Here is a 7,318-nt window from a genome sequence, read left to right as displayed (position 1 = left end):
CATTCCCGATGAAGGGCTGATGCCCGAAAAGTCAATTCTCCTGCTCTTCGGAAGCTGCCTGACTTGCTGTGCTTTTCTAGCACAATGCTCTCAACATTGACTTATTCACTTGTTAGCCTTAGGTTGGCTCACAGTCCAGCAACACCTCAACTTGAAAATGACCATCTTTTGTCACATCCATCCCTGGGTCTTGCTCTTCCTGATTTCTGTACCTTTCCTTAGCACTACAATAAAGGTTCTCAATAAGCTGGATTGGGAAACATTCCAGTAGGAACTGTGCAGACTCTGTTCCCCTGTAATGGCTGGATAGGATTTTGTTGAAGAAAACTTTTGAGACTCAGACCTTGTGAACTGATTAGTTTATTACACGATATATCATGGGAAATTCACCATCCTAACTGACTCGGTGTTATTCCGAAGTACATCAGGATAGTACAGGATTATATAGAGAAAACAGATAGGAGCTGGCATGCTTACAAGTTGGTACTAAATTAGAGGTTAGTCATTAAATTCAAACTTAAAGCACTATTATGCATTCCACAAGAGGACAGAACAAATGGTATCACCACCTGTGCTAGTTACACAGATTAACACTAAGCAGAGATATCCCTAATTAACTGAATGACCAAGAAGTGGCAAATATCTCATGAAGGAAGTGGGACTAATTGGCAAGTCTATGTCAGCTTACCACAGCCTGCGCTGATCATTCAGCAAAGGGAGGAAACTCTATCTTGGCACCTTAGGAGGATAAACCCTACCGTTCACATTGCCTCATTGTAAGAAATGTACAGCCAGCAAAGTTCTGGCCAGGGACTTTGGTTTCTCATTCAGATTAGGAAAATGGCTTCCAGGCAAATAATATTAACTCTTCCCCAACAGATTTATCCTAGGATTCTCTGGGAAGCCGGAGAGGAGATTGCCGAGCCTTTGGCTCTGATCTTTATGTCATCATTGTCTACAGAAATAGTGCCAAAAGACTGGAGGATAGCAAATGTTGTTCCCTTGTTCAAGAAGAGGAATAGAGACAACCCTGTAAATTATAGACCGGCAAACCTTAATTCGGTTGTGAATAAAATGTTGGAAAAGCTTATAAGAGATAGGATTTATAATCATCAAGAGAGGAATAAGTTGATTAGGGATAATCAACATGGTTTTGTGAAGGGTAGGTTGTACCTCACAGACCTTATTGAATTCTTTGAGATGGTAACCAAACAGGTGGTTGAGGGTAAAGCAGTTGATATGGTGTGTTTAGATTTCAGTAAGGTGTTTGATAAGGTTCCCCACGGTAGGCTATTGCACAAAATACGGAGGCATGGGATTCAGGGGGATTTAGCGGTTTGGATCAGAAATTGGCTAGGTGAAAGAAGACAGAGGGTGGTGGTTGATGGGAAGTGTTCAGTTACTAGTGGTGTACTGCAAAGACCTGGTTTGGAGCCACTGCTGTTTGTCATTTTTACAAATGACATAGATAAGGGCATGCGAGGATGGATTAGTTAAATTTGCAGATAACACTAAGGTTGATGAAGTTGTTGCAAGTTACAGAGAAACATAGATAAGCTGCAGAGCTGGGTTGAGAGGTGGCAAATGGGGTTTAATTTGCCAAAGTGTGAGGTGATTCATTTTGGAAGGTCCAACAGGAATCAGAGTATTGAGCGAAAAGTAAGATTCTTGATAGTCTAGGTGAGCAGAGAGATCTCGGTATCCATCTACATAGATCCTTGAAAGTTGTGACTCAGGATGATAGGGTTGTTAAGAAGGCATACGGTATGTTAACTTTTATTGATAGAGGGATTGAGTTTCTGAGCCATGAGGTCATGTTGTAGCTGTACAAAACTCCGGTGCAGGCGCACTTGGAGTATTGCCTACAGTTCTGGTCGCTGCATTATAGGAAGCTTTGGAAAGGTTTCAGAGGAGATTTACTAGGATGTTGCCTGGTATGGAGAGAAGGTCTTATGAGGAAAGGCTGAGGGGCTTGAGGCTGTTTTCATTCGAGAGAAGAAGGTTGAGAGGTGACTTAATTGAGACATATAAGATAATCAGAGGGTTAGATAGGGTGGACAGTGAGAGCCTTTTTCCTCAGATGGTGATAGCTAGCATGAGGGGGTATAGCTTTAAATTGAGGGGTGATAAATATAGAACAGACATCAGAAGTAGTTTCTTTACTCAGAGAGTAGTGGGGGCGTGGAACACACTGCCTGCAACAGTAGTAGGCTCACCAAATTTAAGGGCATTTAAATGGTCATTGGATAAACATATGGATGAAAATGGAATAGTGTAGGATAGATAGGCTTCAGATTGGTTCCACAGGTCAGTGCAGCATGAGGCACTATACTGTTCTATGTAAGCATTGTGTGCAATTTTGTAAAGAAACACACATTGGGAAAAACTGATGCCCCACAACAATAACATTTTAAAATGCACATTGCTTATAGCCCTCTGAGATTCCTACCTTCTTGTTCATCCTTGAGTTTAATTGCTTCACCTTTGGCAATTTGGTTTCAGCTTGCAAAGCCTGAAATTCTGGAATCTATCTTCATCTGGACTTCTGGTCTTTGCCTCTTGAATGCTCTGCTCCTTTAAAGCACTCCCTCAACCTTACCTTTCTCATCAAGATCTTCCTCATCTTAAAATATCCTGTGATGAGGTACAATGTCAAATTTTGCATGATAACACACTAGTCTGCTAAAATAAAGATACAATATCAATTCAAGTTAAAAAGATAGAGCACTCCTGGTAATGAGGAAACTGTTCAACCCATTGTCTCTGCCAGATAAAAACAGTGCCATCCACTTAACTGCAGGGCTTTTGATCTGTATCCCTATAGCTGTACATCAAGTAAACACTTAAGCATTGTTTGAACTTGCAAAGAACTTTGATTCAGTTTAATGAGGGTAGGGGAGGTGTTGTGGAAGAATCACTCAATGCACAATTTAAAAAATTACCAGGAGACGCAGAAAATCCTTCATGAAATTAAACTTTAATCTTGCAAAATCAAAGCTGTGGGAGCCAGCAAAATGTCTTCCCAACTCCCCACAATTGTTCTGCAATTTATACAGTTATTCTTCCCGCACTTATCTGATGGCATTAGTATACCCAATCATGCTGGCTTGCTTTGCCTTTCCAACCTAATCATCATCTGCTACACTAGTTCCCTCGATCACATTTAACCTATCGCATTACAGCACCATCATCTTCAGCATTAGCTCATCTCCCAGTGATTTAACTAACCTAATGCACTATCATTATCTGTTACTGGAGCCCTGTAACATGATCCCGGGCATGCATTGCAATGCTAAGTCAACTACATAACTTCCATAGAGGTTATGGCCTGGTGGTATTATCTGTTAATCCAGAGACCAAGGTAATGTGCTGAGGTTCTGGGTTTGAATCCCACCATTGCAGATGGTGGAATTTGAATTCAATAAAAGTATGGAATTAAGAGTCTAATGATTACCATGAATCCATTGCTGATTGCAGGGAAAGATCCATTTGATTCACTAATTTCCTTTAGGGAAGGAAACTGCCATCTTACCTGGTCTGGCCTACATCTAAGTCCAGACTCACAGCAATGCGGTGGACTCTGAACTGCCGTCTAGGCAATTAGGGATGGGCACTAAATGCTGGCCTAGTCAGCAAAGCCCTCCTGCTGTGAATGAATTACAGAAAAAAAAATTCAGAATTGCACCTCCCTTTGGCTGAACAAAAGCATCTCAGCAATTCTTCTCTCATTCTGCCATCAATTAATTTAAACCTGTGCTCCTTACTTCTTGATCGACCTGTTTAAGCCTTTACATCCATTCAATCAAGGGCTTGATCATTTTATGCAGCTCAAATAAATCTCCTCTCAGGTGACTCTATTTCAGAGGAAGCAAGCCCAGGTTCAGAGATGAGTTGACAAGGCACACGTATATGATGGGCTTTACAAAATGAGGCCAGAGGCTTTGTAGATGGGTGGAATCCATTACCTTTGAAGAGATTTGTCCACTGGAAGGTTGGGGGTAAAAACTAATGTGGGTTCTGACCCTCATGTGCCTGTGAGACCTTACTCTGCCCCCGGAAATCTTCCCAGTATTCAAGACACAGCCACTAAGGCCCCAGTGAAGAGTGGCTGAAGCTGCAAAGTCCATTAAAAGAGGTTGAAACATTGAAAATCCAGCAGCCCCATTAAGGCACGCCTCAATAGAGTTTGAAATAACTCCATAGAGGCTGGGATCCCGTCGCCATGTCACCTTTAATTTACCCATGGAGAATCCTGATTCAGCTCCCTCAGAACCAGCTCTCAGAGTGAGCAGAATCCCTGACACTCCTGTTGTGAGGTGGATGGCACGGTGGCATGGTGGCATCGTGGTTAGCCCTGCTGCCTCACAGTGCCAGAGACCCAGGTTCAACCCCCCACCCCCCTCCTCAGGCAACTGTCTGTGTGGAGTTTGCACATTCTTTGCGTGTGTTTCCTCCCACAGTACAAAAATGTGTAGGTTAGGTGAATTGGCCATGCTAAATTGCCTGTAGTGTTAGGTGAAGGGGTAACTGAAGAGGAATGGGTCTGGGTGGTTTGTGGGTCGGTATGGACTTGTTGGGATGAAGGGCCTGTTTCCACACTGTAAGTAATCTAATCCTGTATTTTTTTTCTCCCTTCTCTTTAAACAGGATACCTGAGACTCCTGTTTTTTTTCCACTTTTCTTACACTACCGCCTGACAGCAGTAGTGCTTATTTTTCCCCAGCACCCACGTCCTGTGTGTGCAGTTGTCGGACACAGTGAAAAACAACAAGTGTGTAAATCTTTACTTATATTCCATCACCAGGAAGAAAGGAAACATCCGAGTGGCCAGTAACAAGCAGTGTCGTTTTCAATGGGCAGTGTTGTGTGATCAAACGGTGAAGGGGAAGGCAGGGATTAAATCAAAATAGAGTTGGAAGGGGAAATAATACACTTCACTTACATTCCTGTTTATTGTTTTTCTTTTTCTTTGCGGTGCAGGTGGGGCCCAGGCAGCAGCAGTGGGAGCAGTCCCCCGGCAGTAGCAGTGCAGGCGAGCTCCAGGCTCCAGTAGTAGGAGCAGGCCCAGGCAGTAACAGCAGCAGCAGTGGTGGTGCAGCCTGTGCAGCTGAGCACAGCTTCAAATTAACAGAAGTAACAGAAAGAAGAGCCAGAAAACAAACAATCACAATAACCAATAAAGAAAAGAAAACAAAAATTCAAAATAAATTCGTCCTCAGTCAGAACACACCAACAGGCAGTAAATAAGATACAATGACTGGGTAATTCCAGGCTGTTCAGGAGTTCCTCTCCTTTCCTCTTTACAGAAAAGTGACGAGTCCTTAACACACAATGATCCAGCTTCCTCGTAGCCAGCTCTCAGAGTGAACAAAACCCCAACGCTCCAGCTTTTTTTTCTTTTTAAGAGTCCTGGACACTGATCCAGTTCCCTCAGAGTGAGCTCTCGGAGTGTCAGGATGTTGAACACCCTTTTTTTAAATTTTCCCTCCACACTACCACCTGACAGCGGTAGTGCTTATTTTTCCCCAGCACCTATGTCATGTGTGTGCAGGTATCGGACACAGCGAAAAAATAACAAGTGCATAAATCTTTATTTACATTCCACCACCAGGAAGAAAGGAAACGCCCAAGTGACCAGTGATAAGCAGTACACTTTTCAAAGGGCAATGTCGCGTGATCAAACAATGAAGGGGAGGGCAGGGATTAAATCAAAATAGAGTTGGAAGGTGAAATAATACACTGCTGTTTTTTTCCTTTTACCCCCACACTACCGTCTAACTGTGGCCGTGCTTATTTTTTTCCCTAGCACCCATGTTGTATGTGTGCAGGTGTGAAACACAGTGAAAGACACAAGGTGCACAAATCTTTATTCAGTTTCCAGCACCAGGAAGAAAAGAAACACCCAAGTGATCAGTGATAAGCAGTGCCTGTTTCAAAGGACAATGTCACGTGATCAAACAGTGATGGGGAGGGCAGGGATTAAATCAAAATAGAGTTGGAAAGGGAAATAATACACTCCACTTACACTGCTGTTTATTTTTTCTTCTCTCTCTATTTTTTTTCTTTATTTAGTGTGAGCAGGCGTGAGACACAGCGAGCAACACATGATACACGAACCTGTATTCAAATTTCCACCACCAGGAAGAAAAGAAACACCCATGTGGCCAGTGACAAGCAGTGCCCTTCACATCAAAGGGCAATGCTACACTTCTGTTTATTTTTTTCAAAAAGAAACACCCGAGTATAGATTCCATTTTATGTTTTTTTTCTTCTTTTTTGAGTGAACAGGATGCCTGACGCTCTTGTTTTCTTTTAATTCTAAAAACCCCCACACTCCTGCCCAACTGTGGTAGTGCTTATTTTTCCCCAGCACCCATGGTGTGTGTGTGTGCGCAGGTGTGAGACACCGTGAGAGACACAAAGTGCACAAATCTTTATTCAGTCTCCACCACCAGGAAGATAGGAAAACACCCAAGTGGCCAGCGATAAGCAGTGCCCTTCACATTAAAGGGCAATACTGTGTGATCAAACAGTGAAGGGGAGGGCAGGGACTAAATCAAAATAGAGTTGGAAGGGGAAATAATGCACTCCACTCCCTGTGGCACCCACCTCTCCCTGAACAACTCCAGGGTGTTGGTGGACATGGGTGCTCTTTCTCCAAGGACACATGGGCTCTAACGCAAGATCCCGCAGAAGAGGGGCAGGCAATCGGCCCTCACGACTGCCTCCACAGCCCGCTGCCTGGACCTGTTTATGGCCAGTTCGGCCAGGCCCAGGAGCAGACCCACGAGGAGGTCTTCAGACCTGCCCTCCCCCCTCCGTACTGGGTGCCCGAAGATCAGGAGCGTGGGACTGAAGTGCAACCAAAAGCAGAGGAGGAGGTTTTTGAGAAAATTTAAAAAAGGGGTGCAAACGCCCACACCCAATATACACGTGGTCCACGGACTCCACAGAACAAGCAGTTGGGCTGGGAGTCCGTGAACCACCGCAATCTGTGGTTGCAGGGGACTGCTGCATGCAGCACCCTCCACACCAGATCCCTGAGAGAAAGGGGGAGGACTCCCACATAGAGAGCCCTCTACTGGGGATCCCCACCGCCCGGTGGCAAATGGGCACGCCAAGGCGTGTCCAGACGGTGGATGAGGGAGAAGAGGTGGACGGTGTGCAGCAGTCGATATAGGACCCGCCTTTTTATATCCTTAAAAAGGGACAAAATTAAAATTCCGGAGGTGGCTCAGGTTGTGGGGCACAGGTCCCGTACTTCCCGCGGGAGCCTATGTGAAATTCCGTCTGGGCTGGGATGAGTGCGGACAAGACC

This window comes from Hemiscyllium ocellatum, chromosome 8 (assembly GCF_020745735.1).
Source record: "Hemiscyllium ocellatum isolate sHemOce1 chromosome 8, sHemOce1.pat.X.cur, whole genome shotgun sequence".
Classification (NCBI taxonomy): domain Eukaryota; kingdom Metazoa; phylum Chordata; class Chondrichthyes; order Orectolobiformes; family Hemiscylliidae; genus Hemiscyllium; species Hemiscyllium ocellatum.
This window is presented reverse-complemented; position numbering follows the sequence as displayed.